General features: G+C 34.9%; 1 long non-coding RNA gene across 1 annotated transcript; it reads right to left on the bottom strand.

Moving 5' to 3' along the window:
- Positions 1 to 4,886: 4,886 nt before the first annotated feature.
- LOC134842041 (uncharacterized) lies at positions 4,887 to 23,736 on the bottom strand. Its single transcript, XR_010162479.1, has 3 exons — positions 23,438 to 23,736; positions 11,412 to 11,511; positions 4,887 to 5,578 (listed from the first exon to the last, which is right to left on the bottom strand). It is a non-coding gene; the product is annotated as an uncharacterized LOC134842041 (long non-coding RNA).
- Positions 23,737 to 23,761: the final 25 nt, after the last annotated feature.

Raw genomic sequence — 23,761 nt, forward strand, 5'->3', positions numbered from 1 at the left:
ACTAGCGACCTGGGCGATTCACAAGGAAACTAGGCCATCCGTATACACAAGTTCGTGTGCAACGGCTACCAAGTGTTTTGCTTGAAGGATAGGTGATAGTTTAGTCAGACAATTGTACCATACGCAAAATACAAAACACCCAGCGCCCTAAATCGTTGTAGAGCATTGGAGTTAATGGTACGCAGTTGCAAGCGTGTGTACTTAAACATTTATAGGGACGAGAAAATTGTTGGACGATGTGTTTAAAACTACCATGTTCACGGTTGAACATTCACTTAACGCCCGTCCGCTTGCTTCCGTCTCTGATAACTATGAGTCCTGATGCTACAACGCCTGATCATTTTTTAACAAGCCAACAAAATTTGAGTCGTTGAGTTCATCGTTGAGTTCGAAAGAAAACGAAACCTCGTGACTGAGCTAAGTCAAACGCTAAAGCAATTTGGCACCGATAGTTAAGTGAGAAAAAACCTACGCTCAATAAACTAAATAAAAGGCACACAGCTTCCAAAGATAAAACGGAGACTTAGTAAGGCTAGTGTAATCGACTAATATTGGGGGCTACTACCCACTAACTCGCTTAAATACGGAGAAGAGAACGACGCCTTTTCCGATAAATTTAAGACCGTCTCCAGTAACTTAATCCGACCGCTTCTCAAACTTGGTGCGACTTTCTCACAAGTGAGATGGGGCGAACAAAAACTGCTTTTATCAATGAAAACAAATCATAAAGAAAATAAAATGTGACGAAATTATATGCACCATAACTTAGCGTATACGCAAAACATTCCGATTCAATTGTTTGAATCTAACCTGGGTAACATTATCTACTTATCAAATAAACGCCAGCAAATGTCAATGATTGTCACCCTAAATATTGGTTGCAATGCATTTAGCTTGGATTGAGATTTGTATTTTTGTCATTAAGTCATTAAGTAAACTAAACATAATTTAAACCGATATCAATCTATCCGATATCTTGGTTGAGTTCCATACGAAAATGTTTGGAACAAAATATTAGAGTCTATGGAAAAAAACTAAACCTACATTTTTCAGTTTCAGTATCAGTAATCGAAAAAACATCATTTTTTCTAAACAACAAATAACTAAATTACATCGACTGCGGTTTTTACTGAACTAGACCATTTTGTTAGTCGAAACTTGAGTTTTTCCCAACAAAAAAATGTTACGAATTTTGTTTATTAGAAGTGTATGGTTAACAATTTTTCTAATAACACCTGACAAAAGAGAGGAAAAATTATCAAAGCTAGTTTTAGTCACTAAATTCTGGTGCCTTTGGAGCCTATTACTTACTTTTTTTCTAAAGAAGCGACAAAAATCATTATGAAAGTGTTCTGTGAAGACAAGATTTATGTTTTTGTTAAATTACAATTTGATAACTTTTTGTGCATTCATTTTGCAATTTTTGTTTCTCAGGTTTAGGAAAAAAACTTGAAAGCTTAAGGCGATTAAAAAATTTTCAAATAAATTTATTATTCGAAAGTATGTTATTCATACAATTCAATTAGTGGAAAGAATGCTAGTCGTGTTATTTATAGAAACAGAAGAGTGTGTGTTTTTGTTTTTATGCGGAAATTGAGACATGATAACTTCAACTATTGAACTTCAGAGTAATTGTAGACATCATGAAACCGTGATTATGGGAAACAATATAAGATATAGTGTCGTGCCCGGGCTAGTTCGTGCCCCGGATGGCAAGAATTGCTGTTTTAGATTTTTCCTCATAAGAATCTTACTTCTTACAGAATTTTTCTCTAATGATGTTACAAAAGCAGGGAACTTTTTAGCATAGAGATTTGAAATAGTGCACATTGTTACAAGTTGTAGGACAGGCAACTTTTCACAGAAAAACCTCAATTTTTTTTTAATTTTTTTAAATTCATGATAACCAGAAAGAAAAAATCTTGCTGTTGCAGTGTACTACAACCGAATCTCATAGACCATTATTAACAACTCTCAGCGTGAGCTGCACAAAGGAAATGCAAAATTTTTGAACATTTGTTTATTAGTTACTTGAATTTTCTTGAAAGTATATCTGACAAAGCATCCGAAGCAATATGACATCAATCATCACAATTGATGTTTTAATGTCCTCAAAAAAACTGATTTTCAAGCAATAATTTCCATCAAGAACTACGGCATAGTAACATGTTCAATGTGTTGTACTTGCAGATTTTTGTTGATTTTTTGGTAAAAAGTTATCCCAGAACTTTGTATGCGAAAAATTGTGAGAAAAGGAACACTACCCAAAAATAATATAAGAATCAATTGAATTTTTTGTTCCTATTTTTGACTTCTTAAGCAAGCTTTTTTGACATAGAGTTTCTTGACCATCTGAAAAACATTGTAGTTCAGAAGCTAAAATGAAAGAAAAATTTACCTGTGATCATTATTCGTATTAAGGGCTCTTTTTCCTTTTCCCCCCACCTACGAACTTTCATATTTGAAGTTTCATTTCATTTTGTCCAATTAACATAAAAATTGACATGCAGACTGATTAGGCCATAAAAAACATATTTGGTCTTCATAACTAACCTTGTAAAACCACTCGTTGGACCATAAACTTCATGTTTGAGTGAGGTGGGGGGGAAGGAAAAAGAGCCGTATTAAGTTATTGTGGTTTGAAACCTTAAAACTTGTTCAAATTGGGATAAGTAAGGCTCGATATTTTGCGTTCATGCGTAAGCGGTGGGTTAAATTGTACAAATTTGAGTTGTTGCAGTACATCTTTTTTACTTTTTATAGCTTGTGGGGAAAATGAAAAACAAATTAATTTCAAAAAACATAAAATTCGCTTGTTTTTGATTCTTTTCAATTTTTCAACCAAAGAATTTTTATTGGCCTTAAAATGCCTTCAGAACATTGAGTTCTCAGCTACAACATAAGATCAGTCAAGTTGGATTACATCTTGCTGTTACAACAAGTTTAAAAATAGTATTTTGATCACATGATTTCGTTTGTTTAGAAAAAAAACACGTGAAAAAATACTTCAAATAACGTCAAAAAACCGTGACCAGGCGGCTTCAAATGGGGGTGTTCAACAGTGACGAAGTACAACTGACGAAAATGAACAAGTGTTCAGCAGTGCCGCAAATTGATGATTTTCGGCACTGTTTAGCAGTACCTTAGTTTTGTGCTGTACTTCTGGACTGTTGAACGCCTCCCCGGGTTGACCTCCATAGACCAAAACGGCTAATCATAGAATTTCATACACTTAGTCTATGGAAAAATGCTAGTCATAAGAATTTCATACATTTTTGCAAAATGAGTTTAATCGAATTTCAAAGGTATTTTATAGTTGTTTTGGTATCGAAATTGGTATCTCTTCATAAAAGAAGGAAAAAAACGATATGAAAAAAAATGCGGCTCTTTTTCCTCTCCCCCCCCCACCTCACATAATCATTAATTTTATGTTGTAACGAGGCGTTTTACAAGGTTATACATGAAGACCAAATATGTTTGTCATGGCCTAATAAGTTAGCATGCCAATTTTTGTAACATTCTGAGAACGTGAACAAGATTTCACTAGTAAATTTTTGCAGGTGGGGGGGAAAAAGAAAAAGAGCCAAAAATGCTAACCATACAATTTCCATATATGGAAATTGCATGATTAGAATTTTTTTAAATTTTTTTTGTGAAAAAAAAGCTTTGATAAATCAATTCAACTGCTGGCAAAACATTTAAGCGTTTTTTGGGCTGCTACGACTGAAAACTTTGACTTTTTTTTATTTTTGTTTTCTGAAATTGGAACGTCAAACAATGGAAATTGTTTGACTAGCATTTTTTTGATGGCGACGACAAAAAGTACTTTTGCAATTGCCCCCAAAAATGTTTGTTTTTTTTTTCAACCGCAAATTGATTTTCGTATTCAAACAAACATTTTTTGAAAAAAAATTTTGCATGCAAAATTTATTTTTTTTGTGTGTATAACGTAGTCCTGGTTATACTAAAATTGGATTTTTTTCCTTTTCTCTTCATAACTTTTTTCAAAAACGCTTTAAACTCCTCTTTTTTTTGTATGACATGTTTTTGTATGCCTTGATCAATGTCTGGTAATTTAAAAACTCTAATTCTAGAAACAATCATCTTTAAAAATTATTGCCAAAATTTAAAAGTTCATTACTTTCGTTATTTATTTGTCTGAGACAGAAGTAACACATATCAGGCTGTTTCCAATGCGTTTTTAATGCGAGACGGTCAAACCGTTGGTTACTACGTTTGAGTAATCAAGGTTTATGTCATTTGTGTTCAGTTACGAACACAATCAAAAAAAATTGAGAAATTAAAAAGTAAAAAATCAAAATTTTTGGTTTATGGAAAAATGCTAGTCATACAATTTCCATATATGAAAAAATACTAATCATAGACCTTTCATGCAATTTTCTGTACGTATGGAATTGTATGGAAAGTGTATGACTAGCATTTTTCCATATATGGAAATTGTATGACTAGTACTTTTGGTCATCTCGGGTCTCTAAACGGCACTGTTGAGCACTTTTCGGCACTGTTTTCTCTTTGGCACTGCTGTACTGCCCCCTTCAAATTCATAATTCGTTTTTTATGACTGACAAAAGAAGCTTGCATCACAGTACTTTTTATAAATAACCACGTATGGCATGAGAATAAAGTGTGTTCATGGCGATAGAATGACGACAGAAATAAATGGGGGTGGTATAAACCAGCAGAAGTATAAGCCAGCCGAAAATGCGCAATTATTGCAAAACAGTTGTGAAGCAATTGCGTAACAATTATGACAGTCATGCAATTTGATGCCAGTGACGTAATTTGGAGCTAGTTCATCTACTCTTGACGTAACTTTTGAATAGTTTATTAAGTCTGCTGCTCAATTTCGGCTAGCTTATAATTCGGCTAGTTATATTCCCACTTTATAGGCTAGCGCAGGTCATATAAATGCGTAGAATCTAATTATAACTATAACATCGCAAAACATAAATCGTTAATCCATATTTTTTATCCAAGACATGTCTAAACTCAACATATGTGCAAAATTTTAACCTTGCATCGTACATTAACATGATGTCCGTTTTAATCTATAAATTGATATCTTCCATAACTAAACATTGTGTGTCTGATCCACCTGTAGAAATGAGGCACACTCGTAAACAAACTCCCCCCATCGCAATCATCATCTGAACGATAGCTTTTCTTTTTGAATTGCGTCGCTACTCCATACAAACATTGCGGAATGTTCGTTCCACATTTGAACGTATAAAGCGGCCCTCCTATATCTTTATGACAAATATTAGCTCCGGCTGAAACTCTGTTTGTACAAACCAAAGAGTCCGGACACTTTTTCAACCTATCCAGCCTGAAGGGGGATATAGGCTCGGATAGCTTTGACTCCAGGAAATGGGCTTCCCAAATAGAGTGTGGGTACAGCGGTGATTTCCCGGAAGTTGAGCCCATCCCGACGGTGCCAAGACGCGTCCCATGGTCTTCGCTATACCTGCAAGGATAGATTAGCTCTATTTGGGTCGTGGTGGGTTCCTCTAATTGTAATAATGCAATACTGTGTTCCGGTCGCACTTCGTAGTAACGGCTTAAAATAATATAAAAAATTTAAACATTTGGTCAGAACTTGAAGTTCTTTGAAAATTCTAAAAATGAACAACCAATTAGCTACGTATAACTACAACCGATCAGGTTCGAGCATTTCTTTCCTATTTTCAATATTTCAGATTCGATCATTTGGGCGGAATAATTGAAAATACCCAATAAAGATAACAAATTACTAGAGGGCAGAAAAAACTATTTAAACTTCTTGTTACGTATAAGCTATTCAAATAGATTTGCAGCTATAATGGTTTTCTGTCTATTGGAACCAGATCTAAACTAGTATTTATCATTGATTATTATTATGATATTTCATCTCTATAAAATATTATATAATAACCAATCAAACTCCATCAAACTAACAACCCACTTATTTGTAAGTGTTGAAACTACTTGTAGTTTCAACACCAGAGCAATTTGAATTAAACTTAGAATACAGTTGTTCTCATTCTGGAACTAACTCGCATAAGCCAGTATACTCTAGATCTATTGAGCCTAGCAGAGACTAGTTAAACACCCTGAGACTAGTAGATATAAGAGTAAGATTAGGATCGGTATTAGACTAAGAAGTTGCACGAATCTATCCGGCCGAAAACAAGATAGCGTGACGAGCAGACGGTGTACTCTATCCAAAATTACTCTATGAGTTAGAGACACATCCTAACTCATCTGGTGCGACCAAAAAGTCTCGAACAGACCTTAACTAACCTAGATTTAGAAAAAATAGATTAGAATTATACAAATACAACATTTAAAAAAAAATGTTAAGTGACAAAAATTTAGTAGAAATGTTTCCACGACTCAATAGATCAGAGCCAATTTTCCGAACAATACGAGAACTATCCAGTATTGGAAGAAGACCTCGGACAAGAGACGATCTACGACTACAAAGAAACTTACCTTTAAGTTTCATGGTCGTACGGCAAAAGCCAACACAAACTTTTATATTTAGAATACTTCCAGCAGTAAATTCAAATTTTCATTTACTGACATATTATTTGAAGAATTATCTTCAATAAACTTTCATCGCGCTAAACCTATTAATTATACAACAACGACTGATAAAAACAACACTTATCGTTTTCCTTAAATCAGCTGTAAATCAAATAGCATCTTGAAAAAAAATTTATTGAATATAAAAAACAAAAATTAGTTAGTATAAAGCATAACTGTTAGTATATATAAATCATCCTTTCATCCCAGCTTTATCACCTAAAACTTAACAGCACATCTCAAAAAATTAACATCATCCAAACTAAACATTTAACCTTTTCTTCATTTAAACCTTTACCTAAAAGTTATCAAGGCTTATCCTTGTTTTCACTTAAATTAAATTTACTTAAAATAACAGATCATCAAGGCTTCCCTTGGATCTTTAAAATAATTTCACTTAAATTAAAATAAATTAACTTTATCTAAATATTCTGATCATCGAGGCTTCCCTTGGATCTTTAACTTAATTTCACTTAAATTAAAACAAATTATCTTTATCTAAATATTCAGATCATCAAGGCTTTCCTTGGATCTTTGATTCACCTTTATCTCAGTTAAATTTCATTTCATTAATTTTATCTGCTGATCATCAAGGCTTATCCTTGCATCTAATAGAACAGTTTTGTTCTCCCCCACACATTTAGTAAATTGTCTAACGACCTCAAACGTCAATTCACTACCCAACCTTTCCTGAAGACCCAGGACTAATAGAAATTTTTCAATCAAACTAACCATTCTAATTAGGATAAACAGTGAAGAACTTCGGTTATTCATACTTCACTTGACCCCCCCCCCTCTTACTTGACCCAGGATAATACTTAAACTTAATAAATTTAAAATAGTATCTAACGAACTACTTGTGTTCTAATTATACCTGAACCTTCTGGATCGATTTACTATTCTCCAACCCTTGAACACAATCGCTACCCCTAAGTAAGATTAAGTAAGTTAACACCTTAACTTAGACTAGCCACGAGAAAATAAAAATCATTCTTCGGAATCGATATACGCTTTTCTCTCCAACCCAACAATACGACCCAAGTTGATGCTAACCACAAAAAATTGTAAGAACTAGCAGTTTAAGACATTGGAAATCATTAACCGAAATATTGCATCCATCATCCTAAACCTTATGTCAAGAGACAGTTTAGGAAACAATTAAACAATGATAATACACAATTGTTTAATTAACGACGAAAAATACGATCTCGTAATCACACCACACAGACAAACAATAGGATACATACGAACAAAAAATCAATATTCTAAGAAAATTGGGCCCTAGAGATGACTATTGGCTATGCCTAGGATAAAAAATTAGATGAATACATTTTAAATTGCGCTAGGGAAAATTTTTTTAAAGATTTCAATATAATGAAAAACAAAGAAAATGCAAAGTGAAAAAAATTGTATGATAACAGATTGTAGGAGCGTAGCAGTACTTTGCACCCCGATAAACACGCACTGCAACCTCCACCGAATAAATGGACTCCTATTTAGTATTAAGCAAGGATTGCTTAACATGCCAATCAAACAAAATTGCACAAGTTTATTGTCAACCCAGGTTAGAATCAATATGTCTAATTATAGAATCAACAAAATTTTAATTCCCAAAAAATTCCCGATTTACCCCAGCTAAAAATTTAAAAGTCGTAACATATGTTTTAATTCCAAATTTTACAACACAAAAAAGGAATTTTTAAAAAATAACAACCACTCCGAAGAGGACCGTATCAAATAATTGATAAACCCACTGATGTAACATACAAACTCATAGGCTTAAACAAAAAAAATCGCTCAACATCGAAACAATCTTTTACCTTATTACCCAAAAGAGTACGCAATTCGAGAACTTACTCAACTATACTCTTTCACAGGATTTAAAGATATTCAAAATAGCTCAGAACAACATCAAAATCAAAGCACTGATATGTACCCCATCCAAAAACAGTTAGATAAAAATGACAAAGAATCTCCCAAACAAATATCAAAAAACTTAGACAACAAAAAAAATCACTCAAACAAAAAGAAAAAATCAAAAATTAGAAGAAAAAATTATACCACAAGATCAAAAAGAAAAATCTCCACATAGACAATCATCGCGACTTCGTAATCAGCCACGAAAGGAATACAAAACACTCATCCCGCAATCTAAAAGATTAAAGAACGTTTAATTTCAAAACCACTTTAAATCAATTAACATTTTCACCTCTTGAAGATATTTTCATGGACCGAACATTTTCTCAAAATTCATGCTGGAAAGCACTTGAACAAACTAGTTCAATTTAAGCCAATAAGAACCTTTCCGAATCATCACCTCATTTTTGACACGGCTTCTTTAGCCGACAAATAATAACCTTCAAGCGTATCTGTATCTATAACTTTAAGACCTCCAGGTCAAAAATAAGCAACCCGCTCAAATTTGACAACTGAAATAAACAAAACCTCAAAATTGCGACCCTCTCCTATCAACTAGAACAAAAATTAACAATATTGTCTCAGCTTAGACCTCGAAATACCCTCAAGCAAAAATATTAAATTAGCCTAAAGAACAAAATCGACATGATCATTTAGCCTAAAGTACAATTAATTCTCAAATACCCCCGATCATCCAATAAAAAAAAATAAAACTAGGAAGTCCTTTAATAGCCCTCCAAACTTCCCCTCACAAAAAATTGCTTAAACCCAACCTACTTGTCAAAAAACCAATAAATAACCAGAACACACTCGAATTGCTTTGGCCACTTCTCCAAACTAAATACATCATTCGCTTTTTAGCTAAACTAATAACATCATCAGAAATAATCCACGACGTTTTTCCCCATGGATTCTTCCTCGACGAATAAGGTAAGTTCGAATTAAATAAATTATTCTAACAAATTTGAAACAAAACTAACCATTCTTAAAAAATGTTTTATCTTTTTCTTTAGTCTTCACAGGCACGATAATCAATCATCTACAAAAGAGAAAAACGAAAAAAAACAGAAAACTTTTTGTAGAAAATAAATTTAGATTAACCAATTACAATAAATGAAGCAGTGAAATTGACCCTTCACTAATTTGATAATATGAACTCTTTTCCCATATGCAGTAAATACTCGCAAAATGAAAATAAATTGATAATTTCAACCCCCCAAATAAAGCTGTAAAATTATTAATTTCAAAGTAGTAAATTATTAAAAGTGCCTATTAATTTCAAGCATTACTAAACTTTTCTAAGACAGTTCTTTGTAGTTTCAATTATTCACTCGCACACAACCCTATCCACAATCGCACAGATCGCCCACGAAGAATTGTTTAAAATAATGAATTTAACTTTTAACTTTCACTGATAACAACTCCAACCAGTTTTTACACATTTCAAACTTTCCTTTAACCCGGTTGGAAAGGAATTATATAATAGTCCAAACTAACCAACGCAAGCTTACTAAACAGCACAAACCACAACCTAGCATCATGACTTAGAAAAGAAAACGCACGGTACCCAAACCGGATTAAAACAAGCTTAGAACTGGAAAAATTATTCTCTCAAAGTTAACGGAACTAAATATGTAATTTATAATATGTAGTACATAAATAATACACAACAACAAAAACGAGCATCCAAAGACTAGACGACCCCATCACACTCGACCTACAGAATGGCTAAACACAACCGATATGCCGCTCACAATCACGACTCAAACGGATTTAAAGTACGACTTGGCATCGCAGCAAAGGAAACCCATTGCAACAGAACAATGGCCATCTCGATGTTCAAGTATACGTGCAGATCCAAGTCACCAGGCACTGCATCCAAAGTCGAACTACACGACACTCTCGATTGTGATTAGACCATTCCTATTCTCTAAAATCAACCAGATCAACACTCATCACAATCGATCAGAACACATAACACGATCTCCCGAAACTACCGTGATACATCTCTTCTTCCAAACCAGAAAAAAGGTTATGCTCGCAAACTCTAAAGAAAAACACCATCTTCCATCCTACGCTACAATAAGAACATTGAAAAACTAAAACTCTCTAAACCCCGGATGGGTGGAACCAGATCTAAACTAGTATTTATCATTGATTATTATTATGATATTTCATCTCTATAAATTGTTATATACTAACCAATCATACTCCATCAAACTAACAACCCACTTATTTGTAAGTGTTGAAACTACTTGTAGTTTCAACACCAGAGCAATTTGAATTAAACTTAGAATACAGTTGTTCTCATTCTGGAACTAACTCGCATAAGCCAGTATACTCTAGATCTATTGAGCCTAGCAGAGACTAGTTAAACAACCTGAGACTAGTAGATATAAGAGTAAGATTAGGATCGGTATTAGACTAAGAAGTTGCACGAATCTATCCGGCCGAAAATAAGATAGCGTGGTGAGCAGACGGTGTACCCTATCCGAAATTACTCTATGAGTTAAAGACACATCCTAACACACTATAATCCTAAGTTTCAACAAAAAGCTCCTTGTAAAGGCAAGTTATATAAAGGTTCTTATCCTTGCGATCTTCAGTACGGGACTTAAATTCGTTCTGTACTGATCAAGTTTCCACATCAAGTTTTCGACAACTAACTGATCAAGTTTTTGTTTAGGTTTAAACTATATACTGGTAGTATTTGCTATTTTATACGGTCGAAAATTAAGTTAATTTGTGTCAATTGAGCTTGTTTTAATTGAGTTAATTGAGCTTGTTATCTTTGACTTTTCTTCTGTTTCCATATTTTCTTTCGCTGGGGGATATTTCAAACTATTTAAAAAAATCATTTTTGAAGCATAACAACAGAAAGAACCCGGTAATACCAAAGCTATATTAACCTGGGTGCGATAAAAATCCTCCGCACTAAGTGTAGTTTTCGGTCACCCAACATCATTATGAAGTTGCCAATTTCAACTGCAATGTAGTTCTTGGGTTCATCTTAAGCAAAAACGTTCAAAATAAAGTACATGACATGAGCAATTGTTAGAAAGGTGCGCGCAGAAAAATGTGATTGTTTGAACAACATTTTTGACCAATGAGGGTCTTTAAACGTTTTTGGGGGAGCTTGGCCAATCAAACTGGTCCAGCTTAATAAGATCAAAAAAAAATTTTTTCAAACCATTTTTTCAAAAAAATTCTTCCCGAAAAAAAGTAACGTAATTTTGACCACTCACAAAAATCACGCTTTCAAATTAATATTTTTAAAAAAAAATCATATGCGGCCGAGAAAATTTCAGCGTAAGAAAGTTTTATAGGGTTTTGGGAAACTCCGAAATTCAATTTGGTCGACCTCAAACAAAAGGTCTTAGATCTGCACATGTACATCAAACAAATATTTCTATCAAACAACTTGTCTAGACATCTGATCTGTCTAGACGATAGTGCTGCAAATTTTATAGCCAATCCAATAGCAGTTATTTAATCGTAAATGTGAGAGCTGTTTCATGGTATACTGATGCATTATGGTTTATGATGCGTAGACAGTTTGGTTATTCTAATTCTGAACAAGGATTCTTTGGTTGCTGAAATTTTGAGTATAAACAATTCATCGCAAATGCAGATCTGGACATTTATAGAAAACAGATTGATCAAAAACTTTTCAGAGATTGCCTTAACATTGCAAGAAAAAAATGATGTAGCGATAGTTTTATTTCATTATTATACAAAGTTTGTATACTAGAACAAGAGCATAAATATAATAAATTAATCATACTCGATTACAGTTTTGTTCGAAAATGAAAAAAAAAACAAATTTGTTTTTCTTAATTTTTAAATGAAAACTTTGTTTTTCCAAAGAAAGCGACAAATGACGATAATGCTTGAAAAATTAGCTGTTCACGGTTTCTAATGACAATTGATTCAAGATTGAAAGCGCTTTTGAAGAACAGAAATGTATCTTATAGAAAAAGAATAGTTGCTTAACTTGAATTGTAAGAAACTGTTAGGCATCAAATCGAAATCTTACTGCACCGTTCTATTTCAGATCATATCAGACATTAGAGATCGCAAGGTCACGACAGCAGGTCTTCAGACAGAAAGAAACAAATTGATAGCACTTACATAAACTCAAACTGGTCCCTATCTCATTCGGGCAACCACAAACAAATTTTAAATCGTAGATGTAAAATTTATCAACTCATTCTTAAGTACATGTTACTAGTTCAGTATTAGTTTAACTTGAGTTTTCAGGCAGACTTGCCAAACCTCGCCTTAAGGTTTTTTTTCTTCATCATGTTACTTATGTTCTACTCGGTGAATCATTATTCCCCCCATTTTGTCGACTCCTCTCCGTTGTCGCGTCGATTTTCGCGTTGCCTCCTTGCCTTGTTTCCGTTTATTACCGACGGTTTTCGGTGTCCGCTCCTTGTCCGTTCCCGACGGTTCGTTCACTCCACTGCTCGCTGCAATTTTCGCCGATTCGTTCGTTTCGACTGCCCAATCGCTATCCCCATCCTCATCGCTTTCATCCTCGCTGTATTCGACTATTCGATGTTTTTCGGTCTTTTCGCTCGTTCCATATCTTCGTCTTCGCTATACTCAACGACTCGGTTTTTCTTCACTATTTGCGCTTGTTCCATTGCTAATTGATCCTTCTCGGCTTTTCCCTTGTACTTTGTGGGCTTACTCGGACCGGGAGTGCTATTTGTAGGCTTGCTAGGACCTGGGGTGCACGCGTCGCTTCTTTCCTCAATTCGGCTTTCTTCAGCCGCCGATCTAAATGAAACACCACTTCGCCTTAATAGCGACCCTTTTTCCATTTGCACCGTGTGTTTAGTTAATTTTTCAATTTTTAATGGTAAACGTTTATACCTTCTCGGGTCCTTCGGGTCCGTTTTCCCAATCTTTTGGTAGACTGTTGTGGTGCTGGTTTTATGTCTTTTGAGCCATTCTGGTGCATTGGGTAACTCTTGTGCTGCCTTGGGATCCACCATTTCCGTGACCTTGGGGTCCGTCTTGATTAGGTTCTGCTCATCCAAAACCATCTGCTTCTCCCAATCGAGGGTTAGCTCCACATTAGGGAGATTACTCGCCTTGTCTAAACAAGATAACTTCTGGTTAATAACATTGTTCCAATTTAGATTTTTCAATGATGGCTTTTTCGTCGAATTTCGCGGAGCCGTATTCGCTTCTCTTCCATGATAAGCCTCAAATGGCGTTAGCTTAGTCTTAGAATGGGGCACAAAACGTAGCGCGCTGAGCGTATGGGATATCATTAACCCAAACTTATACTTTCTATTTTCCTGGAGATATGTTAGGATGTAGTTTTTTATCGACCCAATAGTCTGTTCGACAATTCCCGTCGCACGATGATCCTTAACCGGAGATTTTATGAGTTCAATACCTCCTTCATAATTACAGAAATTCTGAATTTCATTCGAGAAAAATCCAGTTGCCTGATCCACATGTAATTTCATTGGGTGTCCATGGGTATTTATTTACTTCCTTAGGAGCTTTAATACATTTTTAGACTTGTTACTTGAACAAACATAAGCCGACGGCCAATGCGAAAACGTATCTACTGCTACTATTACATATTTCATCCGACCCTTTACATAATTGACCGGACCTCAGAAATCGAATTGGACCAAATCATTGGGTTCCTTAGGCACATACGTGACCCCTATATCATTCTTTGGAAAAGCTGGTTTAAGATTTTTACCTGCTTCTAAGCAGCTTTTACAATACTTTGCTGTAGCGGCAATGTTTCTGTGCATTAGTGGTATCCATGCATCCTTCGCGGCTGCAAACATCTTATCGCGTCCATGGTGGTTAAAATGCAAACGACTGAGTACTGCTGACGACATATCCTTCGGTATAACCAGCCGGCCATCCATCCATAGGCATTTTTCTCGTACGGCAAAGTCATTGTAATGTTGGACATAAAATTGCCCCAATCTTGTGACAATATCCTTGACTCGTGGGTTTTTATCTCGGATTGCATCGCGGATTGTTTTCAGTATCGGGTCCTTTTCCAGATTGGCTTCTACTAATTTCAAACTCAGGACCTCAGGGTAATCGATTTTTCTTACTACTTTACTGTCGATAGGAACTATTGAGTAAATCCATTTACCATTCTGCACGAGTGTGTAAGATAATCCGGGAAACTGATGGGGAAATGAAATAAAAGTTTTCAACTTTTTCAAATTTGTTTGTTTAATAACAACTTTTTCTGGCGGTATTAATTCGATATCCGAGTCAGAACTTACACTAGGCGGTTGGTTTAATCGATTTAGAACAAAATTAAGGTTTACATCTCCGGAGTGGGTTGAAGTATTAACAATAGCGGAAGTTCGTGGGTCGCTTTTTTCAGATGAATTTATCATTGACATATTTTTAATACTCATATTTTTGATGAATTCCATATTTTTAATTGTACAACTTGAATTTACGTACTGAGAACAACGTCTGATTTTCTTACTTCGGCATTTGCATATTTCCGCCGGTATGCAAATATCTCGATACTGATTGGTTAACCGCCGATTGCATGTAGACACGCCCTCTAGTGAGCGCGTGTGCTCACGGTGAATATTTGCATATTCAGCTTTTCTTTTATTCGCATTGGATAAAATTGGTTTTGTTATAGCGAAACATGACTGATCACCCTTTACCGTCGGTTTTGGCCTAATTTGATTCACTTTCTGACCCCTAGGCTTCATTTGATCCTTAGGTTTCAATGCTTCTTTGATCAATTTTATTTTCGCTACTGTAAAACTTTCATCATCATGACTTGTCTCGGGTGCCTCTGCGGACGGAAACCGAGACAAATAGTCTGCCATTTCCATTTTTGACCCCTGTCTATGTTCAACTGCGAAATCGTACGGTACTAACCGGTCGTACCATCGAGTTAATGGGCTAAAAAACGTTTTGTTTCCTTTTGGGGAAGAATTTAACAATGTAAGCAACGCCTTGTGATCCGATATAACTGTGAAACAACAGCCATATATATAGTTTCGAAAATGTTCCGTAGCCCACACTACCGCGAGTAGTTCTAATTCATTTGTAGAATACTTTTTCTCGGCCGGATTAAGGTACCTTGACGCGAATGAAATCGGGTGCCACCCGGAGGCGCTGTAATGTTCTAACACGGCCCCTAGGCCATCATGACTAGCATCGCAGATAATCCTTGTTTCACGGTGAATGTCGAAATATCTAAGTTCCACAATGTTTTTCACAAGCGATTTTAATTGTTGAAACGCATTTTCGCAATTAGGCGTCCAGACAAAATCGTTATTCTGACTTAGTAATGGTCTTAATGGTGCGCTCACTTCCGCAAATTTTGGCAAAAATTTATGCAAATTGTGCATTGAACCCATTAGTCTTTTCCGGACTCACGGCGCGATGCCACTTTCCCCAATTCGATATCCGAGCCACTCCCACTCGGTTTTTGCAAATTCACATTTTCGTAATTTCAACGAAACGTTAGAAACGTCCAACTTTTTAAATATTTTTTCTACTAACGCAATATGCTCTACTTTAGTTTCCTTACAGGCAATTAGAATATCATCGATGAAAGCATTTGCCTGGGGAAATTCCTTAAGTAAATTATCAATGAATTTTGGAAATTCCGTCGGCATCGACGTGAGCCCGTAAAACCGGTTTTTAAAACGATAAGTTCCCGTCGATTTCCCGCCGACTAGTGAAAAGTTGCATTACTCGCTTGTCTTTTGTTCTAAGTAAACTTGTCCGTATGCGTATGTGAAATCCAGCGAGGAAAAGTATACGTCCCACGCTTTCCTTTCTGCAATTATCTGACTTATCCCGTCTACTAGTTCGTCAATATTTGGCATTTGGTACTTATTCTTGTATAACTGTTTGTTCAGTTCTCTTGATTCTAATGCCAATTTTATGCTTCCATCTTTTCTTACTGTGATTACTATAGGAGAGACAAAATACTTATCCGAGCACTCTTGTAATTTAGTGATATGACCTTCGTTTATCAACCGATTAATTTCTTTGTCTACCTTCTCTTGTACACTGATAGGCACCCGACGCCCCTTTGGTTGTATCGGATTCAAATTTTCGAAGAAATCTGCTCCTACTTTAGCGTTTCGGATTTTTACTATCCTGGTAAATAAATTTGGGTACAACTTACAGAAATATGTTTGCAATTCATCATATTCCTCCTCTTCTTGACTGCTCCCTTCCCCCGTGATTCCCATTACTTTCTTTCTTTGCACCAACTCCAGGCCTAAGGTGCCCATCAGATCACGATGCCCATCTTCCCAAGTATGTGTATTTGGTTGTTGTTGTAGTCCAAGAATTCATCTTTCGAAGGTTGTAACTGAGTATTCGCTTTACCTAATGTTGTTTTCAGGTCCGTCATGCTGAACATCGTCATTGGGGATCCGCTATCTATCCACAGCCACATTTTCTTTCCTGACACCTCAACCTGAACACGGGCCCCAGGGATTTTCAGTTCTGTCACGTTTTTCTTCCTCTTGATTGACATCATCATGTAGTAGTCGTCAGATCCTGACTTCATGTACTCATTCTCCCCGCTTCCCTGCTGATTCACCAACGCCACTGGATCTTCTGTCACATCATTAACACTCTGTATGCTCTGATGGTGCTCATTTTCATCTCCAACTAATCTCACTCGTCCTTGTCCTCTCCACTGGTTAGTACCTCTCCTAATTCCTCTGCATGTTCGTTCAAAATGTCCCAGTTTCCGGCACGAATTACATGTTGCTCCCTTTGCAGGACAACTCGCAATATGATCAAGAGTAAATTTCGGTGCGTCGCAATTACAACACCTACGGTTATAACCGCTTCCCCCACTGCTTGATTTTTGGGTGTATCCTCCGTGTCTCCCGCGTGCTCGACCTCTGAAAAATTCTTGTCCCCTTCTTATATTTTTAACTGGCTCCTGTTTTATAGTTATCGGCGGCGCTGACGAGGCCGGTTTTGCAGTGTATGATTTAGATGCACGCTCACCACGTTGATACGATAATTCGATCCTATAGACTTCCTCGGGTAACTTTGTTGATCGTGATAATTCTCGTTGGCAATCCGATTCCCGCATATTCATAATCAAATATCACTAACATTTTCGGCCGCATTAGCAAAATCACACCTGCCCGCAAGAGCGCTCAATTCCGCGTGGAATTTCTCAAATGTTTCATTTTCCCTCTGCTTTCTTCCATAGAAAAGTCCTCTCTCATGGGTTACGTTACGCTCCCGTTTGAAAACATTTTGCATCTCGTCAAGAACCCGTGGGTAACGTTCCATTTTAACATTCACCGCCGGTTTTCGTGCTTTAAATGTCCTTTGCGCTTCATCTCCAATACAGAGATAGAGATTAGACTTCAACTTCTTTTCCGCCTTGATACAGTTTTTTCCATTGTCATCCTCTGACAAGGCTGCAATAGCCGCCGCATTTAAGGTACGTGCAAAATAGAAATCATTGGGATCAGTGTCATATTTTGCTATCATCGACCAGTGAAATTTTATGATCCACTCCTCCCAGTAAATTGGAGGTTTCGGTGTCCGTGCGTCCTAAAATGATATTATATTAAGTGGATTTTTCCCCCTCCTTTCCTACCATGCTGACTGCGCCATGTTGAAGAATAGAAATGTAACGTATAAAAAAAGAATAGTTGTTTAACTTGAATTTTAAGCAACTGTTAGGCATCAAATCGAACTCTTACTGCACCTTTCTATTTCAGATCATATCGGACGTTAGAGATCGCAAGGTCACGACAGCAGGTCTTCAGACAGAAAGAAACAAATTGATAGCACTTACATAATTTCAAACTGGTCCCTATCTCAGCGCTTTAAAGTAATATATCACGCGACTCATTCTAATAATTGCTTTTAGTGCCTAATGTTGTTGGAAAAAAGCAAAAAGTAAAAACACTCGACAAGAAAGTTCTTTCACTTCCCACTTTCAGTTGTAGAAAAATACCAAGATACAAAAAGTAAAAGAGCAGCTGTGAATTTTTTTTGGTTAAAAATTTTTGTCTACTTTTTTTTTAAGTCGGCCAAATTGATTTTCCGAGCGCTCTCAAAATTGTGTAAAAATAATTTTACAGTATATTTTTTAAAAATAGTATAGTTTTGCTGAAAAATTTGCGCAGGAAATTTAAGAAAAAACAGGTCAGAAATTTATTATTTGGGCTTTTTTGGAAATTTTTGACCAAAAAACTTGGGATATATTGGCACCAAAGGCGCCTTTAGAAAAAACTTTAGAGTTGGTCATCTAAAAATGGATGTCTTAAATTAATACCAAAGGGGGAACTCTTTGATTGGCCGGTGGTCGGATCCTAACTCCCCTACTCCAACTTAATCACAAATAATTCTTCTACAAGCGCACTTTTTTCTCTATGGAAAAAATGAAGGAATTTTGAAATATGTTAATTATTGATAAATTAAACTAAGTTATTGTTTTTCTGTAATGATCAAAGATACTCAAAATGTTGTTGGTAACTTAGGTTGTTAATTTGGAAACAATGCTCAAAATAAAAAGTAGAGAGTTCGGTATTAAATCAAATTAAAATGCTTGGCAATAAACAGGTCGGGGTTAACCAAGATTAGCTATCGTAGATTATTTATTCTAAGAATCTTACGACTTATTACAAAAAAGGCTCTAAAAATGTTAGAAGGAAAATAGTGGCTTTTTCTATATGAAAGTTGTATGCCCGTAACTTTTCCTACAGGAAAGTTATTAGGCAGGAACTTTCGTACAAAAATTTTTCAAATTTATTTTTCATTAAAATTTTTCCTCAGTGACAAAGTACTATAACGGAAACTTATTTTAAACAATAATTCACCAGATGAGTTTATTGAAGTAACCTATCAAATTAGTTGTTAGTTTTTAGCTGATTGCAAGACTTTTATATCTTATCATTTAAATCATTATATTTATATTTTTTACCTTACTTCATTGTGTATTTTGACTCCACCAAACAACACGTCCGAAGCAAGATGGCATGATTTGACGAAAACCGTTGTTTTGGTCTCTCAAGTACTTAAAACGTGTAATTGGGCCATTTATTGAAAAAAAATGAACAAATTTTGTTTTGATTTTTTTATTTATACATTAGACCCACAATCTGAAAACGTCAAGTCTTAAAATTGAAAATAAAAGAAACTTTTACCCAAAAAAATGAATTTTATCTGTAATTACGTTATAAAAAACGAAAAAAAAAATTGGGATTTTTATTGCATTTTGTGTTGTTGATTGAGAAAAATTTGCTATCCTGAAATTTTTTAATGAAAAACGAAAAGATAGCGTTAGCTTCCCAAGGCAAACTATTTTGCAAATAGTTCTATAAAAAACAAAAAAGCCCTTAAAGACAGAGCATCTTCAAAAACATATATAAGATGACAGTTGTTTAAAGTGAAAACCTTTTAATTGTTTTGGGAAAAATAAACATTACAAATTTAAGCGTGCTTCTTCTAACCGTAATTATATGGCAGCAGTGAACAACTCTTTCTCTAAACAGATATTGGAAAAACTGATTTGAAATACAACAAAACTGCTCGTATCAGGGCAAAGTCATGAATGTTCCGACTGCCTTTTAATAATTTTTTAAATATGAGATTTTTTGTGAAAATCATCCCACCAAACGCCATATAAAAATCAAAGTGATAGTTTTTGCTCTTAGTAACAGACCAATTATGGCAAATAAACTTCGTTTACCCTATTTCGAACAATTTCTAAGGCGGATTGAATCTCCACATACTCGTTAATAGCGCGAAATATATCGCGCGTTAATTAAATTTAATTAGTCAAAATGGCAATCTTTAAACCCCCGTAACTTTACGAAAAAAATTCACAGGTGAAATATCGTTTCAAAATTAGGCTCACAAAAACAATACCTTTTCAATAATGAAAGAAAACTCGGTCAAAAATGGCTAGTTAAAAAGTCGAAATTTGTCTGAAGAAAAAACTCATTCCGAGCACCAATATTCCGTTACTTTCATTACGAAAGCCGGAACAATAGCACAAAACGTGAACTCTATGAGAAAGGTGTTAAGCAATTCCATAAAAAAGAGGAGATTGAAAACAAGACGCTTAAAGTGACGTTATGCATTGTCATTTTGTAACGCTGATAAATGGAAATTCCTAAGTTGTTGTTAAATGGAAATTGGAAATTATAAGGTTTGGCCAAAAAAATTCTATTGAAAATAAAATTTGCCCTGTCAATAAAAATACGTCCTGTCAGTAAAACGCCAGTCAATGAGATAAGGACACAAACTATTTGACTTTCAAATTATTGAACAAGGTTACGGAGACAAGAACAAAATATTAGCAAAACTCGATATTGTTTTTTGTTATTGTCAAAAAAGAAAATTAATTAACCTAATTATAATTTGTTGAAACATACAATTAGCTTTGTTCATTTCAAATAAAAATTTCATTGAATATTTGACTCAATTTGTAATTTGTACTTCAAATCTCATTATTGAAATTGATGCTGAAACCTTCATAAAGCCGTTTTTACTTCGCTTAACTTATGATAAACAGCCTTAGGAAACAACTGAGAGGCATTGATATATCGAGAAAAGCTGAATCTACAAAATTTTTCATATCATTTTCCCAAACTGTCTTGAGAAAGTTTAACTTAAGAAAACACGCTAAACTTGACAATGAAAGTTAAGTTTGAATCAAAACTAAACTTTTGAAGCGGTAACAAAACCGACATATTTGAACAGACAACCGGTTGAGCCAAAAAAAAACTTAATTTCATGAAAAAAAATGAAAACTTTCTAAAATGTATGAAATTCAACTCTCAAAATATTCCAACGCAGAGAACAATTATTTCGCTGGACAATTTGCTTAATTTGCAAATTGGACAACTTGCTTACATGACAAAATGTTTACCAGAAACGTTCTACGCTCCGAAAAGATAACGCCTGCTAATTCCGAGCATAAAATCCGCATGCATCAGTTTTTTGTCCAAACAACGCAGAAAGATAATTTTGAAGCTTGATTAATTTTTTTGGATAAGAAACTTTTTCTAAGAGTTTTCAAGACTAGGACAAAAAATACCCCAGAAAAAGATTGTAGCTCAATTACTTTTACCAATGAGGCTTTAGAGATTTCTTTCAGATAGTTAGAAAAAATCTGAACTTTCAAAAGAGTCCGTGCTACGGAAACTAAGCCGGCAAAAATACACAGACAGACGAGTCCAAAAAAGCAGAAATATTTTAGTTTCCACACAACCAAGTCCCGGCCGGATTCGAACAACAACCTTTTCTTGGTTCAAGCAGGTAGGTTACTTATACGCCGGATAATCTGCATGGCTGATTGATTTTGAATTAATTGTGAAGGAAAATGAAACACGAGTAACTATCGCGTGCAAAAGCTTGGTAACCAATTTGCTTACGGGGAAAACTTCTGCTACTCGGTTGCAACACCCTTATTTATCGCAAGAGTAACAAACCAAGGCAAAGAATAAGAACAAAAACGAACTGAAAAATTCGCAAAAGATGAAAAGAAAAAGAAATCATCAACGACAAAAGTTCAGAAAAAAACTGAAAAAACAGCTAAAATGCCCAATCATGTACATTTGAAAAAAAAATTTTTCCTTAAAGCCATTTTTTGTCTCCGTCTCAGTTTATGAATTGCAAATGAAAAGATGAATGTACGTGTACAAGGGTTTCACCGAGAACTATTATAACAAACAGTAAATGTCGAAAATCGGAGTTTAGTTCAGTAATGAGCGCTACAGATAAAACAAAATGTAACTGAAAGCTACAAATGGTTTCATGACTGCATTTTTTATAGAAAAGTTGTCTTCGCAAAATTTCATCGAATTTCTAATTAACTTCAATTGCCAATTTTCGTTCAAAAGAAAACACTTTACGGAAAAGTCATAAGGCAATGTAAGAAAAATTGTTTAATTGATAAAACAAATACAGTTTCAAAATGTAAAAAAAATAGCATTTGTTTTTGCTTTTGAAAAATTAGATTACAGCAAATTTCAATGAAAATGTGGAGTTTTTTCATAACAAAAACACTAAAAGCTGAAATTCTAATATTTTAAATGAAACGGCGCATTTCGAATGCAGAGACGAAGCTGAGCTTGGCGCCGCTTCGAATAAATAACAGAACTAGCATAACAAATTAGCCGACAAAAGCTTAAGATGGCAATTAAAGTTAATTAGCGTTGTAAAACTGATCACAAAGCAGGTAAAATTTTTCACGACGCAGCTCAAAAGCAACAAAAGAGCCTCATTTTTATTCAAAAATTAGCCACGTATAATATCGAAAGGTTAACTGAAACCAATTGATGTGACTTATTTTTAAAACTCGGTTGTTAAATTTTCGATAAACTTTCTGCTGAATCCTTAAATTTTGGCCCCTTTTCGGTCGGATCTTTAAAATTTGAAAGACACGAGCGAGCACAAAATTTTTTATTTGATATGAAGCCGACAAAAAATCAATTTAATTCTAGAAAAATTCCCAATAAACAGATGTAATTAAATTTGAATTTTCATGAAATTGAGCATGACAGAAGCATAGCGTCCAGTGATTGAACTGATTTAGTTAAACCAAATTTTAACACGAAAATTGCTAACCTCAAACGTAAAAAACATGTCAATGAACTCAATAAAACTAAAACGTTCCTTTTCGATGCATAAACTAAAAAAAATTATTTCGCTTAAAGGCTCTCTGAATTCTAACGAATACAGTTTTCCAGAATTTTCCAATATCAAAAGGTAACAGTTTTGCTCAACAAACTCAGTAAATCGCAAATCAACCCATCGAAATACAAAAATGCTCGGTAACAAAATTTGTTACTAAAACCGACAGCTCAGACCAAACGATCTTAACGAGAGTTAAAACTGAAGCGCTAATTCGCATGTGAAATCCACATTATGAGGTTCTTGGCTAATTACGAACCGCTGTTTTTACCGTCGAAATCAACACAACTTGCTGCAGTCAAAACCCAAGAGCTTTGCACAACTGTTGCTCCACAGATAAACTCGTCCGTCTCTAAGTATTTCAAACTGGCGTAAAATGGTCTGTTAAAAGCAGGTACTCCGTTTACAATTGATGAAATAAGATGCCTAGATGATTCATTGTTTTTTCCTGGATACGCTTTTGTAATAGCTTTGAAGCTAATAGTTAGCGAATGTAGTAAAATTGCCACAAAAAACATAACTGTTTGATTTGATATAGCATTTAATTAAGCAGAACTAACTGACCTTTTATTGAACCCAAACCACTGCTAATATC

This window comes from Symsagittifera roscoffensis, chromosome 3, assembly GCF_963678635.1.
Source record: "Symsagittifera roscoffensis chromosome 3, txSymRosc1.1, whole genome shotgun sequence".
Taxonomy (NCBI): Eukaryota; Metazoa; Xenacoelomorpha; order Acoela; family Convolutidae; genus Symsagittifera; species Symsagittifera roscoffensis.